Source organism: Trachypithecus francoisi, unplaced genomic scaffold (genome assembly GCF_009764315.1).
Source record: "Trachypithecus francoisi isolate TF-2019V2 unplaced genomic scaffold, Tfra_2.0 Lachesis_group11, whole genome shotgun sequence".
Classification (NCBI taxonomy): domain Eukaryota; kingdom Metazoa; phylum Chordata; class Mammalia; order Primates; family Cercopithecidae; genus Trachypithecus; species Trachypithecus francoisi.
In genome coordinates, this window is record NW_022681456.1 from 103,997,452 (window position 1) to 104,015,026 (window position 17,575).

General features: G+C 41.0%; 1 protein-coding gene across 2 annotated transcripts in view; it reads right to left on the reverse strand.

Annotated features, from left to right (window-relative positions):
• The window catches only part of STK38L (serine/threonine kinase 38 like), a 78,693-nt gene extending 63,386 nt beyond the window's left edge, over positions 1-15,307 (reverse strand). Inside the window, exon 1 of one of the 2 annotated variants that reach the window (XM_033222598.1) lies at positions 15,125-15,307. The gene's annotated coding sequence lies outside the window, so the exon portion shown is untranslated. The remainder of the gene's footprint in view (positions 1-15,124) is intronic. The other variant, XM_033222597.1, reaches the window with a different exon arrangement.
• Between the last annotated feature and the right edge of the window lie 2,268 nt (positions 15,308-17,575).

A 17,575-nucleotide genomic window follows, 5' to 3' on the forward strand; every position in this document is an offset into this window, starting at 1 on the left:
CACAGAAAAAGAAAGGAGGGACACATAACATGGATGCCTAGAAAAGAAACACAGGATGGTATCAGGAAGTAAAATGTCCACAATGAGCTGAACTTAAGAAAATCATTAAGGGCTACAAAAGGGACTTTTGAATTTATATCTGGAAGAGAAAGTTTACAAAAGGCCTGGTATACACAAAAGGCTGAATATGTTGGTTACAGTAAATGGTGTAGTTAATACATGACAGGACAGAAAAAAAGGGAAAGAAACTCTTCACTTCTGTTTTGCTTTTTAAAAATTCTACCCCCTCACAGTTTACAAAGACCTTTTACATATTTCCACCTGGAGAGGTAGGTATGACACCTATTTTATAAAGAGAACTTTCAGTCCAGTGTCCATCACTCAAGCCCTACCTCTCTTCTTAGTCTAGGAGAACGACAGCAAAAACTGGCGTGTTGGGATGAAAGAACTGATGCCCATGACACGTGAAGTGGCCATAAAAGACCTGCCCCCAACACACTGCAAATCTGACTTGACCAGTTGTGTACTGTGAGCCTGCATGAGAATTTTGCTGAATGCTACAATAACTCTTTAACAAGTAAGGAAGACCAAAGAGGTTAAGACAGGAGACAAAGTACTCCATCTTTCAGAGTGAGGACAAAACACAAACATAACAAAAGAATATGAACATGGCAAAAGATTAACTCTGTGTTTATCATTCAGCCCGAAGAAAATCCTAGAACAGATTATAAAACAGTTTCTGAATAGACAAAGATGGGCGATCACCGAGAATCAGGGTAGGTTCAGGAAGAACAAGTCTTGCCAAGTAACTTTATTTCTTTTGTTGGCAAAGCTATAAGACAAATCTATGTGATTATCTGAAAGGCATTTAACAAGCTCCACTCTCCAATTCTTTCTGAGACGAAAAGAGAGATGGGCTGAGTAACGTGTATACAAAACCAACTAAACAACAAAACTCAGAATGCTCATAAATAAGTTCTGCAGTATTCACTGGGCTTGGGCAATAGTGTTACCAATGATCTGGACAAAACTTTTCCCAACATCCTTTTCAAAATGTAGGGATGACCAGAACCTGGAGAGAATAATGAAACAAAAGAGAACAGAGTCAGATCTAAAACAATTTTAACAGAATATTAACTTTAACAAATAAAATTTAAAAGAGAAAATGTAAAGAATTATATTTGGGTTAAAAAAAATCAAATGCTAAATATAAATTGTGAAAACTGTTGTATACATAAAAAAGCAACTAGGCCGGGCGCGGGGCTCACACCTGTAATCCCAACACTTTGGGAGGCTGAGGTGGGCAGATAGATCACCTGAGGTCAGGAGTTCAAGACCAGCCCAGCCAACATGGTGAAACCCCACCTCTACTAAAAATACAAAACTTAGCTGGGCATGGAAGCAGGTGCCTGTAATCCCAGCTACTTGGGAGGCTGAGACAGGAGAATCACTTGAACCTGGGAGGTGGAAGTTAGTTGCAGTGAGCCGAGATCATGCCACTGCACTCTAGCCTGGGTGACAAAGTGAGACTCCGTCTCAAAATACACACACAAAAAGGCAACTAGCCCAGCACCTTGGAAGGCAGAGGCAGGAGAACTGCTTAAGCCCAGGAGTTCAAGACCAGCCTGTGCAATATAGTGAAATCCCGTCTCTATTAAAATATTTTTAAAATTACATTAAAAAAAAAAAGAACTAAAGAATTTTGTCAAATAAAAGTATGACATAGGCTGGGCATGGTGGCTCATGCCTGTAATCCCAACACTTTGGGAGGCAGAGGTGGGTGGATCACTTGAGGTCAGGAGTTTGAGATCAGTCTGGCTAACATGGTGAAACCCCGTCTCTACCAAAAATGTAAAAATTAGCTGGGTGTGATGACGCACACCTGTAATCCCAGCAACGCAGGAGGCTGAAGCAGGAGAACCAGGTGAACCCAGGAGGCAGAGGTTGCAGTGAGCTGAAATTGTGCCACTGCACTCCAGCCTGGGCAACAGAGAAGACTCCACTTCAAAGAAAAAAAAAGCTTGACATAAATTAAAGTGTGAAATGGCTGCCTCTAAAATTTATCCAGTCTTAATCTTAGGCTGAGTTGGCACACACATATAAATAAAGTCATGCACAAGGAAGCTGAATGCCATACTCTACACTGCACTAGTTGGCTCATATCTGGAGAAGTTATTCAATCCTTAGTGATGCCCTATAGTCGTCATACGAAGGGCAAAATAAATGTCCTCATAATTTGAAAATTAAGTCATCCTCTGGGAGTAATACCAGCCTGAATCAAATAGAGAGATGGAATTTAGCCATAACCATCAGTAATTCTAAGAAAATATGTGACTGAAAAGGCTGGGGATACCCAAGTCTGGTCAAAAGAAAGTAGGGTGTAGTTTCTGGGAGGCAGGATTGGAATGTGAATTAAGAAAGCTGAAACCTTGTCAACTATGTTGACATAAGGGGGTTATATTAATCTGGGGTAGTGGGGAGAGCAGGAGTTTAACAAGGAAGACTTTCCCTATGTGCCCCCAACACTGTCTGAGGTGAAAGCACACTGACCATATCCCTAGAGCGGCGCTGGACAGCTGCATCCTCATAAAGACTCTCCATCGGGTTATCCTGGCTTAGTGACACTCCCCATTAAGATTACCCATTTCATTAGAAGGGCTGGCTTCCCCTGTAGATTCTCCTATAGTGATGAGAGTGTGCTCACCCAACTATAAGCTTCCATTCCATTCACAGTTATACTAATACATTCACTAACTGGCATTCTTGGTTTTAGGTCAGTCTCTCCATCGCTTGCTAAATATAAGTAAATTCCCATAATTCTGATGACTTCTGGAAAATGTTCAGAAAAATGTTCACAGCTAAGGACCTAAATAAGTGAGGTCTATACCTTAAATATGACAATCCATATCCAGCTTCTACCCATCCAAGAAGCCCTACGTTTCTTTATGACAACTGTATTTGATGTAAAATGGAACCACATACTTTAAGAGAGAAAACTAAATAAAACACATGGATGGGAGTGACCAGGAAGGCAAAAGGTCTGAAATCCATATTTGAACAAATTCAATGAAGATACTTAGCCTGAAAGAGAGAAGATGTAAGACAGCCATCTTCAAACATTACTCTTGCAGTGACATAAAATTATCTCTAGAGGCCGGGTGCGGTGGTGGCTCAAGCCTGTAATCCCAGCACTTTGGGAGGCCGAGATGGGCGGATCACAAGGTCAGGAGATCGAGACCATCATGGCTAACACGGTGAAACCCCGTCTCTACTAAAAAAAAAAAAAAACAAAAAACTAGCTGGGCATGGTGGCAGGCGCCTGTAGTCCCAGCTACTCAGGAGGCTGAGGCAGGAGAATGGCATAAACCCAGGAGGCGGAGCTTGCAGTAAGCTAAGATCCAGCCACTGCACTCCAGCCTGGGCGACAGAGCAAGACTCTGCCTCAAAACAAAACAAAACAAAACAAAAAAACAAAAAAAACAAAAAAAAAAACAAAAAAAACTATCTCTAATTCTGTGATGAGAACCAGTTGAAAATTACATAAGGAAACACTTTCCAGTTAGCACTGTCCTATGCCTGGCACATAGCAAATGCTCAATAAGTTTTGACACATAGTCAATGCCCAACATTATTACCTCTTACTGTAGTTTGGATATTTAAAAAACATGAAAGAAGTACATACTAGACACTGTCAGAAAACCTAGGAGAGGCACCTAACCCTGCTGGAGGTAAGAGGTCAAGGTAGGCCTCCCTGAAAGAGATGCCTAAGCAGAATACCAAAGAAAGCACAGGAATTACCCAAAATATATAGGAAAGGGCATTCCACAAAGTCGTGTGTGAGACCAAAGGTACGAGAAAGCTAGTGGTTCAGTGTGGTTCGAGAGATGAGTAGGGGAGTGATGGAAGGTAAGGCTGGAAAACTAAAAAGGAATTCATGTGTCACACTAAGGAGCCTGGAAGAAGCCATGGGGAGTCACCAGAAATTTTAAGGATGAAAGTTACATAATCAGATTCAAGTTTAGGACAGTCCTTGAGGCAGCCACATGGAAGATGGACCAAAAGAAGGCAAGATTGGTAGCAGGGAAAGATGGCTAGTTCAATCATTGGGCACCTGAATGAATATTCTGGCACTGGAGGAGGAGCAAAGGCAGAATTCAAGACGTAGTTAAGGAAGACCTAAAAAATGACTAGATACCAGTCATAAACAAGAAGAACGAGTCAAGGGTGATTTCTGGGTTTACAGCTTAAGAACCAAATAGAGAACAACGCCATGCACTGAGAAAGCTAAGGAGCACAGGAATGGTTCTGGGAAGGGAGAAGATAAAGTCAGCTCTGGGCTAGCAGAATCCAAGTTATCCATGGAACACACCAAAGGTGGCGATATCTGTAAGACAGATGGACAGTGGGGTCTCAAGCTCAGGAGGGGGACCTGAGCAAGATATACCAGTTTGGAAGTCATCATTGCAGAGCAGTTATTGAAGATATCAGAGCATATGAGATCACCCACACTCACAGTGCAGGGAGTGAGAAGAGGACTGGGGACAAAAGAGCACATTAACCATTTAAGGGAATGAAAGTTAGCTATCTCTGTTAAGTTCCCTGTCTTTAGGCAAGGAACTTAAATATTTAGGCAAAGACTAAACATCCACTTGTTGGAGATGATGTACAGGGAATTCACAACGGAGTTGGACTAGATGACCTCTAACACATCTTTCAACTCTGAAAATCAATCAAAAACTTCAATTCAATACAGTATTTCTTACAATCAGAAATAACTTTTCACCACTATTACAGAAAAGCTAAAATCATAAGTATTTTTGTTTTTGGCTTTGTCAGTCCAATATTTTGTGTAAGTTCTAAAAAACAAATTTTTTGCTGTTTGATAATGTTTTCTGAAAGGGAGAGAGTACTTGGTTTACTTGAACAGGAAAGCACAGGCTCTAATTTCTTAACCCTATTTTTCCTTCTGTGGGTCCAGTTACACTCCTGGTTAGTATGAAAATGCAGTTTTACTACAGTATAAATTCAAACACGTTCTCAGCTATTCATCCCTTTACTGTCTGCCACCTTGTGCCTGAATTGGGCTATACAATGGGGCTAATCTATGGATTTAGATCTTAAAGCTTTAACTACATTTCAGAAATGTGCCTATGATTTTCACTGATTATTTAAAGTATGCTGATTTCTGTCTCCTTTTCTGCTCAATTCTAAAAATAGAGAGACACAGGTCCATACACAATTTTAAAAATTAAATCCAGAAATGTTTGATTAAAACAAACTGCCATTTTTGGCATAAAAATACAACCAGAGTATTTTCAGACAGTACTGCTGGGAGTTCAACTTAATCCTTAAATACGGCACTGGTCCCACTAAGTGGTACCTGGAACAGGTGTGAGAGATACTTGACCTCTTTTAGCCATATGTACTTTTTCTCCTGCCCGCTCTTTATGCCTCTCCCACCACCCCGCAAGCCTGCTTTTTCTCCTCCTGTTCCTTTCACTTTCCTCCTGAGAGTGCCCATAATCTTTTAGTACTACCAGTAATGGCACTAAAGCCAACACAGCTGCCCACCCCTTGCCTAGAAATACAATGGATATAATTTGAATTAGAGACTACCATTAACTTTTTGGTTGTCCTTAGAAAACGACTTTATATTCTGTTTCAGTGGCCCAATTCACAGGACAGAAAAAAAAATAACCACTGTAGAAAGTAAATCTATGTAAAAAAGAAACCTGTAGTGCTTTTTAGCTCTAGCAAACCAATGTAGATTACATACAAAGTTTATAATCACGATTTGCAGGTACAGGTCTCTGAATGACCAAACAAGGATAGAGGAAGACCAGAGATGATGTTTGACACCATCTGAAGTTTAGGGTCATGTTAGTTATTAAACTGTGTTATTTTTTAAAAATAATAAGGCTTAGAGTAGAGAAGAGGAAAAGAATCAAGGCTAGAACTAAAATAAAAGGACTTCAGTATTAGGTATTACAGTCTTGGGAAATTTTTTAAAGTTCCATAAAACCCTACGGGAAAGGTGAATAATCATGTCCCCACCACAATCCCCTCCCTCAAGTCAAGTGCTCTCGAAGCTGTGCTTTGATGCAGCATTCTGTTTGTACAACAACCTTGGTGGTTCTAGGCCTCAACAAAGAAAAGGATTTCAGTGGATTTACTTTTCCCTTTCTCTCTCTAGCTGATGGTATCTTTACTTTTTCTGTTTAATTTCACAAAATGGAAGCAAGGGACGATTTATCAGCAGCACTGCACTCCAGGTTGCGAGGGGGAAGCACAGAAGAGGTGCTTCCAATAGGCTACCAGAGGCAACAGAAACACTTTCTTACAAAAGCTCAGAGTGCTAACGCTGGATAAACATAAATACACAGCAAATAAAAAGTTCATTGATCCTGTCCAGCATCATGGCAACAATGCCGGTTCCTGTGGCTCCCTAATATGCTTCCGTGTCTTGTATCACTATGTGATAATACCTGCCTAAGGCTTCTTGGCCTGAAAAACTCCTCCTCATCCTTCAAGTCTACGCTCAAACACTCACACATCCTTGGAAAGCTTCTCTCATTATCCCAAGTAGGTGCCCCTCTCCCTTAGGTGTGCCTCTCACTGCTCTTTCATGACAGCTGCTATGCCTGACTGCAGCTATTTCTACCCCTGTGAATGTAGCTCTCCAGTCACCTGCCCGGCTTCTGAGGGAGCACTGTGTCTTTCCCTTTCCGTATCTCCTGGCACACGGTGTGTACTTTATGTACAATTCACAGTGAAAGAACTCCCTAGGTTCTTTCACTAGAAAGGAGAGACACATCCATGTAAGTCTCTCCTTCCCAATCTCACCTAGTTTAGAACTTCATTATTATCACCTAGATTATTTAAATTTGTCTCTTCACTGGTCTTCCCATTTCTGGTCCCTCTTTCCTTGAATTCACTCCATATACACTACTGCCACTTACAACTCTAAGTAAACGTACCAAGTTGAGCAGGTGATGAAGTAGAGAATGAAAAGCTGGAAAACATCAGTTCTCTAAGTTCAATGGGTTCAAATCCAATGGGGCAGAAAGAGAAGTAGATAATTAACAGAACTTACCAGGTGCTGTACAGATACACCCAATTTACGCTAATCCCTCTGCCCGGCATGTCCTTCACTCTGAAAGGGTCAATTCATATTTCACTTCATATAGGAAGCTTTCCTAATCTCTCTAGCCGGAAGCAATCTCTCTTTCCTTTGCTCCCACAGTACCCTGTACCTCCGTTATCACTTTCTGTTTGAATTACAGTTATTTGTACCCATACGTTATACGTCTTACTGGATTGAACTTTTCTAAATGGAGGGCCAGACATCTATTTGTCTCTAGTTTGCCACGGTACCTAACACAGTGCCCTGCAAATAGCTGATAAATAATGCATTATGATGATTAACCTCACTAAAATATTATGAGTCTGTAATTCCTCTAGGATTTGCCAGTATTAAGAATATCAATGGGTCATATACATGCAATCCAGTCCTAAAATTTTCCACTCTAGCCACAAAAATAGAAAAAGTCTATTCTGTTTGGCCAGATAAGAGTTGACATATGGAGAATATCCTCAACCAGATCCGAAAACGTCCAAATGAAATGGATCGCTGTTGTAAAAAACACAATAAAGGGCAACTCCCTAGTACTACAATAAACTGAGCAACCAGCCTCAGCTGCCAAATACAGAAGAGCCGTAAGGGGCAAATGGTGTGGGGTTTCCCCAATGGGAGCAGGTCAGTGGGTAGAGGCTTAACTAAGTAAAAATGAACACTGCTAGTAAAATTTAATAAAACAAGACACTAGCACAAGATAGCATGTCAAAAATGGATCATTAAATAAGCTGTCTGAGCTTTCAAATATTATCACTTTCCAGAAGTGAACAGTACTTGCAGCTTATCCATTCTTTTAAGGATCATATTCAATTTTCTACAAAAGTGCTACTGTAAGATACCTCAGCAAGCCCTTGCTAGGATTCCCAATTCCTTAATTTCACTGTTTATGTCTGTCCTCCCTTCACCCTATTCCTTTATCATAATTGTTTTAGTTAGAATGTAAGCAGTTGAGTACACAATGAGATAGACAATAACTTAAGAATTAAGGACTTTAACATTTCTTGATTTAAAATGCAGAACTAAAATTCCAGCTTCTCAATTCTCACAAAACAAAACAAAGCTCAAGGCTTAAAACTTTAGAAAATGCCATGCTATAATGATATTTACCCACTCCTAATTGGCTTAAATGAAGTCAGAACATTTGATTATATCATTTATTTCAGCACCGTAATCACTGAGGGCAAAAACCTTGTCTCATCAACTAATTTTGTAGCCCTTGGTGAACAATTTGCCTGTAGTAGCTTTTACTCTACAAGGAAGACCAGTGTGTTAAACAAAGTGTTTATATTAGAGTTGAAAGTTTAAATTCAGGCTCTGTCTCTTATTTTGAGATCTCAGACAAGTCACTTAAACTGAGTTCCTCTCTCTACCTGAAAATAAGTGTAACAGTCATACCCTCACTGCCTATACCACGTGACTGGTATGAGGCTTAAGTAAGGAAATGTGTAAAAATGCTTCATAAAACTATAAAGTGTAATATAAATAAAAGGGCTCCTGGTATTATTCTTAAAATAAGGGCTAAGAGCAAATCCCTCTCTATAAGAAATCAGAATACAATTATTTCTGCATCTTTTCCCAAGAGAATTTATGTCTGACATACAAAACTGCAAATAACTCCTAAGGGGAAATTACCAAAAAAGTAGGGGAGAAAAGAGAAGAAAGAAAACGTGGGGTGGGACTAGAAGAGGGAGGTAAATTAAAGAGAAAAGGAGAAGTTTTTGTAGTAAAATAATGCAATATAAGAGAAAGCAAACCTGATTTGAAGAATCAACTTCTAACTCTACCACTTACAATCTACCTGTGTGACCCTGGGCAAGTCACTTCACCTCTCTGAGCTCCAGTGTCCTCATTTGTAGGTAGAGATAATAACTCACAGGATTGCTGTAAGGATTCAATGAGATAATATATACAAAGTACTTAAGCACTATGTCTGGTGCATAGTAAGTGGTAAGTGGTTACTGGCATTGACAAAATTATTAGACTTGTTCCCCAATGGGTGACATTCAGAAGAAAAAGGAATCAAGAACATTTAAGAGGGGAAGATGATATTCGGAGAGCTAAATCTATATATTACCACTGGGAGACAAAGTTTAAGAAATATAAATTACACAAAGTTTTCTTCATATTAAATGTACAGATTACTTACTGTGACTTTAGAATTGGTGAGGAATCAAGAGAAATGTAGTCAAAATCTCCAGATCATAAAAGCAGAACAGCAATAACTGTATTCATAAAAGCAGAATAGTAATGGAAGAACCAGGCCCCTGAAAAGCGCTTATTAACGTGGACAGAGGCTTCTCTGTCCCAAACTCAATTTTTTAAACTTTCATAACAGAACGAAAGCTACACTCTACAGCAAAGGCACAGCAACCCCAAATGCCAAAAATACATGGTATTAGCTATCATGCTCGCATGTTAGTTTCTGCCATCTTGTTCTTTATTCTGGGTGTCTTGTATTTGTGGTTGATTTGTGATGTTAAACATTATTAACTCCAACCTATTCAGGAACTGCAAAAGCAGTAAAAGTGTCCCAGGAATCAGGAAAAAGAGGAATAAAATCTCCTGAATCAGCTGTAGAGATAGTAAATAACTCAAAGAGGTAAGAAAACAATGGATGTTATCTGTGCATACAGGATCAGAAACATATATTATAACGTAGAAATTCTGTACCTGTGGAATCAATGAGAATCAGCAAAAGGCAAGGAAAACAGGAAGCCTTCTGTATAAATGGCCAGAGAATCAACAATTTGAGTTACCAACTGATTCGGTGTTAATTTAGGGGAAGGCAAGGAGCTTGTTAAGAATTTAAAAGGTAAGCATAGGCCAGGCGCAGTGACACACACCTGTAATCCCAGCACTCTGGGAGGCCAAGGAGGGTGGATGATCTGAGGTCTGGAGTTCGAGACCAGCCTGACCAACATGGTGAATCCTCATCTCTACTAAAAACACAAAACTTAGCTGGGCATGGTGGCGCATGCCTGTAATCCCAGCTACTTGGGAGGCTGAGGCAGAAGAATCACTTGAACCCAGGAGGTAGAGGCTGCAGTGAGCCGAAATTGTGCACTGCACTCCAGCCTTGGCAACAAGAGTGAAACTCTGTCTCAAAAATAAATAAATAAATAAATAAATGCTAAGCATAAGTGTTATCATTACAAACCACAGACAACTGCCAAGGCTCCAAGCCTGTTTGAACTTGTACAATACGACAGTGAATGATCAGGTCACCACATGACCTATAACTGTTAAGGTCTTCCCTAAGACCTGTGCAGAGCTCATCTAAGAGGCAGGCTACCTGCCTCTGTGGATTTTCAATACAGACTATTCCTGGTGGGAGAAGATGACCCCAAAATTTGTATTAGCAAGGAGGTAACAGTATGACTGGTTTCCTTTTGATAGAACAACTCACACACCTTTTTACTAAGACAACCTTCCAAAACCACCTGTACTTAGAAAAACTTGTGAACTTTTTATAACAAAGCGAAGTCGACATCTAAGTATCTCCATGAAGTGATGGGCTAAAGATCTGCCAATCAGGGCATGGTAAATGGAAATAATATACCATCACTACTAATTTAAGGCCTGTTTTAGAAAAACTTTTACAATTTGTTTTGCCATCTTTGTCTTATTTCAATTACACAAATACACATGCTTTAAATCTTGGCTTTAGTTCTGCTACTTTTCCCATTAGGTTTTAAGCTCATCAACCATCAACTGTCCTAGTACAGGTGTCTTCTAGAACCTACCCCATTGAGTCAAGTAGAGAATACTTATATTCGTTCACAGAGACTGTAACTCTGGAGCTGTACTTAAACTATGAGTACGGTCAACTGCGGGCACTGACAAAGAAGCTGAAGAGTCTGGATCCTGCTGGACAGTTAGGAAAAGGTAGGCAATACCTCTTCCACTGCTCACCTACTGTATTCCCTGCCTAGATACACTTTTTTTCTAACCTTTAAATCCAATTGAATTTATGATTCCAATTCTTAAACAACAAATATGGACTATTCCCGAAACTTCATAAATAAAATCAGGTGGACATTTACAGTACTGAGTAGGCCTACACAAGACACTGCTCACTTCTATAGCACCTTTTATTTCACAATCCCAAAGAACTGTCAAAGTTGCCCCAACAGAAAGTATCAGTGATGGAACTTCTCTCATTTTATACATGTACAATACTCTATTCATCCTGTTTCTGCCATTATAAGCATAGTTATTCATGCAAATAAACTAAAAGAGCTGAGACTAACATTCAATCATTAACTAAATTTCAACTTCATAACCCCAAAACTATCCAGTGTTGGCTCACACCTGTAATCCCAACATTTGGGAGGCCGAGGCAGCAGGATCACTTGAGCCAAGGAGTTTGAGACCAGCCTGGGCAACATAATGAAACCCTGTCTCTACAAATAATTTAAAACTCAGTTGGGAATGCTTGTGCACACCTGTAGTCTGAGCTACTCAGGAGGCTGAGGTGGGAGGATCGCTTGAGCCTGGGAGGCAGAGATTGCAATGAGCCATGATCACACTACTGCACTCCAGCCTAAAAGACCAAGACTCTGTCTAAAAAAAAAAAAAAAAAAAAATTACAGAACAAAGCCAAGCACAGTGGCTCAGGCCTATAGTGCCTGTTACTTAGGGGGCAAGAAGAGCATTTGAACCCAGAAGTTCAAGTCCAGCCTGGGCAAGATAGTGAGGCTCTGTCTTTAAAAAAATAATAATTACAGGACAAAGTATACAATGACTCAAACGTTCCATTAAGCAAAAGAGTTAATATGGAATAACTTCTCACTTCTAAGTCCTTATGAATACTTACAGGTAATAAGTCAAAATTATTAAAAAGTCCCACTCAATAGTTATATTTAATTTGCACCACGAATAACTTCCAAAAATGGATTAAAATAACATGTCAAAAATAACTCATTTACTTGGGTGTTCATTATTTTGGAACTGTTTCTAGAAAACTGACCGCAAAATTTAGATGTCAGAAGAATGTACTTCCCAAGTCAAGTCTTTGAAACTACAGACCTAAGGAAGACCATCATGAATGAGAGAGAAAATATGGATTGCAGTTAAGCACGCCATAGGGTACAAGACGGAATGCCTGGGTCAGAATCCTGGTCCTACCACTCAGTAGCTATCTAACCTTAGTACCACAGTTACTTCACCTGCAAAACGGGAAAAATAAAAATACCTACACCATACAGTTATTGTGAGGATTAAAGCCAGGAAAGTGGAAGCAGCATTATATATTTACTTATCATCATTATCATATGACTAGATCACTTAAATCATCCACAGAAACGCCTTTTCCTATTTCAGTCTTCCTTAATTGGTCTAGTAGCATTTAATCCCTCCCTCCTTGGCTTCCTCATAAAACACATTTTCTACGGTATTTATTTGGGTAGGTACATTTCTCTCCCACTGGATCGATCACATCTCCTTGAAGACAGCAACCACAGCTCGTCCGAGAGTACAGAGCAGCAAACACTGTTCACTGCTGCCTTTGATTTCTTTCCCTCTAAAGATTCTGAACAATACCCTGTCAATTAGCAAACCTTTACCTGGAGACAGAAGGCTTATGCAACCAGTGCACTTAAGTACTGGTCATACCTTGCTAAATACTTTCTTAAGACTTAAAAATTTTGGGGGGAATAAGAGGAGGATATGCTTCATGTTTTTAAACTACTAACCAAAGATATATTTTTAATTTTTAAAAAAAGTTATGTCTCAAAAGCTTGCTTTCATTATTTCATTCAAAAAGACCATGGTGCTTTTAATATAAAAATACAGTAGCATAATTTCTGCATATGTCAAGTCTAACCTAATCATAACTTGCCCATATGCTGATTTTAATGTAATCCTAAGGATGCTAGATGACAATATGCTTGTTTGATTCACCCTACACTATTTACATAAAATAAAAGCATTTTAACAATACATTGAGATGCAAGTCTTTCTGGCTCTGATTTGTGCTCTCTTTCTCTCTTAACAAAAAGTGTCACACACACCAAAAAAAGCCTCCAACTTATCCTGGATCACTGGGGAGGCACTTTCGAAAGGGCATTATTCAATTTCACTAACACAATGATGCTCTCCTTATATTTAAGAGAACAGAACTTTTCTGAATGCAAAGAGCTGAACTGAGTCCATTGCTTTGTTATCATTTTTTAGAAAGTCCAATTTTTCCTTTGTTCTTATAGTGTCCTACCTTTAGAAATCAAGTTTGCAGCATAAAAACTGACAAGGACATCTATTTGTTGGCACAAATCATCTTAGTCTCTATTCTTTGATTTATTTTAAAACAAACTCAAGAGCAAATGGCTAGAGAAGAACTGCTCCTATTTAATGTGGGTTTTCTAAGTCTAATTTTTTCATTCCCAGTGGCAGAAAAGAGTACAAAAACTACACCCAACTTTGCTTCTCATTCTAAACACATCCCAGCCAAATGGGAAACATTATCAGCCATCTTAACAGGGAGAAAATAAAGCTAAGTGAGGTCAAACCAAAGCATTTTTTAATTCATTGTACCTCTTTTGAGATCAGGATTTTTCAGATGTAAGTAGTTCGATGAACTTATGCAATAAAATTATGTAATATCATAATTTAATATAATATTTTAGACTAACTTCTCTCTCCTCAAATAGTCACAAGGGTGGCTAATTCACATACAATACCTCTCAGCCACTGGGGACAGAGTATAATAAACTTAATTGTTTTACAGATCCTGAGGCACAGAGAGAAAGGCCAAATTCAAAGAGGTTTACAGTACCTTATATACACAGATGACTGAGACAAAGAACTTTCAAGAATCTGTACTGAGGAAGCAAAAAGGGGCTTAAGTACAATAGACCCTGCCTTAAAGTAGAGAGACCGGTCAAATGCAAGCCCCAGCGCCAAAAAAGATCTCACTCATCAATCCCCATCTTACAATCAAGAGGTAGCACTTAAATCACTTAAAGCTGTTTTTTCAGATTTGAGCGGTAAAATAAGCTAACAGGCCATTTCCGATTAGGTGGCCTCTCTCAAAACTTACCACAAGTTATGTGAAACAGGCAAGAGCGTTGGTTCTGCATTTTATCAAGTGAGAAACAACAGCATCCTACTTTTGGACAAGCCACTACTTCCAGAGCTACTAGCCCTCCCCCCACCTTCCATTTCTTTTTATATCATTCCTCCAAACTTAGAACCCGAAAAGCTATTCCACAAAACAAAAGCAGCACCAGTAAAAGGAAAGGCCACTGGTTTTGAAAATAAAGTTTGTTCTTTTGCTGTCAACCTGGCAACTTTTTAAAGGTGAAACGTGCCCTATTCAATTGGTTATAATCTTTTCTATTCCCACATCAAATAACCACTCGTTTGACCTCGATACTAACGGTGAAAAAAGGAGTGGGAGAAAATGATTTTCAAAGGAAGGGCTACGGGTGCAATGGTAAAGATAGATTCTAAGACTGGTTTTGAGCACTCCGTGGCTTCTGGGAGCTGGGAGGCTTTCCTGAGTCTGTCTTGAGAAATGTTTGGCAATCTGACGCATCAGTTTTTAGGAACGGTACACAAACAGCCCCCACAATTGAAGAGCCATGCCTCGGATCCTGGCTCTGGGTGACATAGGCTGGAGGGCACGGGACGGGAGCGCTGGGGCTACCCGGAGAGGATCCGCGACATTTGTTATTGTTTATGAAGCCCAGGCGGAGACCTGGAGTGGGGTGCTCTGGGGCTGGGGTGTGGAAGGAGAAAGGAGCAGAGAGAAGGACAAAGATTCCTTCCCGGGCGCGAGGCTCCCTCTCCGGACACACGGGGCCAGTATCACCCCGGGGAATAAGAGGGCCAAGGCCGTCGCCGCAGGTTCCCCGGAGGCATTTCCAGTCCCGGAATTAGCCCCGCTTTCCCTGGACACCCAAAGACACCTAAGATCTCCTCCTGCTCGCAGAGTTGGGGATGGCGCGGCGAGCCCGGACCCCCAGCCGAGCGCCGCATCCGCGAACTCACCTGCCTCCGGTCGCGCCCGCGGCCGGCTCAGCCTCCGCACGGACCGCAGCCGGCCGGGCGCCCGTCCGCTCCCTTCTCCCCGCTCCGCCCTCGCCCCGCCCCCGGGAGGTGGGACCCGCGGCCTCGCCGGAATCTCGGGGCGGCCTCCCTGAACTCTCGCGAGCCCTCCCTCCTTGGCTTCTCGGTGGCTGGGTCCGTCCGACTCGCCCTGACGTCATACGCACCACAACCGGAAGTAGTCTTCTGTCGTCAACGCCGCTCTCCCCGGCCCCACCCATCTCTGCTTGTTGAAGTCCGGACTAGTTCTGAGGGAGTTGACTGTGGCTACTTCTTTCACCAGCCTCACCTCACTGCCGTTTTTACTCAAAACCTGTTCAGGCCTCTCTTGAGGGTGGCCTAGTGTGTTGCGACATTAGTCACATTCTAAATGTCATCCGAATTTTTCAAACAATGTAATGCAAAGAATGTTAGAAATGGAAAGAGAGAATTCCACATTTTTCAGATGGGGAAACAGTGGTCAACAAAGATGAATCAGCTAAGTTGCTCAGTCGGTAGCTGTGGGGACTCGAAGCCACCCAGATTCCTTGATGCTTCCATTTCACCATGAGGGGACTCCAGAGACTGGAGAGGAACTAGGATTTGGAAATGCCACAAAAAATACATTAAAAACCTGTTTGGGTTTTCTTGGAAAATCTAAAATAACTGACAGTACTGGCCTGCTTTATCATTAGGATTTGAGAATTGTGCAGAAGAGCACTCCCCTATAGGATGACCCAAAAGGGACAACTTTGGGAAGGTTGATGCAATTTGCGTCTAGGGACAAAACTGGCCTTTGGGAAAGCCAAATAAGAGAATGACTCCCAATTATTGTTGACAAGTTTATCCTCAATATGAGTATTGGAGGTTTTATAAAATAACCTTAGCTTTTAGCTTATTGAGACAATATATGAAGCTGGTACTGTGCTTGCAAAAATTATCACTTAGAAATGCCACCTGTCATCTTTAGGTTTCCCAAGAGCAGGTGACACGAGCAAAACACTTAGGAAAGAGGCATTACATCGTTTCTCTTTCTTACACAGTGCTTTTCCATGCATTGCTCAGTAGTGGGAAAAGCTCTAGTTTGGTAATTAGTGTATTTTGGGGGAGATTAGCTCCACTTATATGGTCATTTTGAAACTCAAATGACATCTGTCATATACAAGCATAGGAGGTTTAATTGTGATCAGACAAGCTTGACAGAGACCTATACACCCTTCTCCCTGTACTGCACGCATACATATACCATTGAAATGCTACCGTAGGATTGAGAACAGTGTATGATTTGTTCCATAGCAAATTTATGTCTTCAAATGCACCCTGCTAGAGTAATATGAACTAGTATAGAGTAGCAGTCTAGGTTAATATGAGATAGGCTAAGACTTTGACCTCTAGTTCCTAAATTTTCCTAAATTGAGACCATTGTAAACAAATTTCCCTGGGAGGTTGTTGAAAGTACCTCAACTGAAACAAATCAGAGCTATGAACCAGAAGTTTGGTGGTCTATGGACCCCTTTTCAAAACAGTGTTCTTTTTTTTTTTTTGAGACGCAGTCTCGCTCTGTCGCCCAGGCTGTAGTGCAGTGGCTTGATCTCAGCTCACTGCAAGCTCCGCCTCCCGGATTTACGCCATTCTCCTGCCTCAGCCTCCCGAGTAGCTAGGACTACAGGCGCCCGCCACCTCACTCCGCTAGTTTTTTGTATTTTTTAGTAGAGACGGGGTTTCACCGTGTTAGCCAGGATGGTCTCGATCTCCTGACCTCGTGATCCGCCCGTCTCGGCCTCCCAAAGTGCTGGGATTACAGGCTTGAGCCACCACGCCTGGCCTCAAAACAGTGTTCTTAAATGCATAAACTACCTAGGGTTACAAAGGAAATTGATAACGTTAACATACAGTTACCAAAAATACTAAAAAGTGAGTTTGTGTTATAATTATGTAGTAAGTGGTAGCATCTAAGATGGCTGTCAATGATCCTGCGCTTCTGGTATTCCTGCCTTCTATAATTCCCTTCTCTAGTAACTTAGTTCTTAAAAAGGAAATACAGCAAAAGCGATTGGGATATCATTTCCATGATTAGGTAACAAAAAGATTCTGGGCTCCATCTTGCTTGTCCTTGCTCTCTCACTTGCTCGCTTTCATGGAAGACAGCTGCTGTGTTGTGACCTGCCTTACAGAGAGGCCCACGTGGCAAGGAACTGAGAGATACCCAGTCAACAGCCACCAAGGAATTCAGGCCCCCAGTCCAACAACCTGTGATGAACCGAATACTGCCAATAATCACGTGAGTAAGCTTGGCAGTAGATTCTTTCCCAGTTGAGCCTTGAGATGACTGTAGCCCCACCTGACACCTAGACTGCAGCCTTGTAAAACCAGATACTGAGCCAGCAGGCCCAGTATCTAGCCAAGCCCAGATTT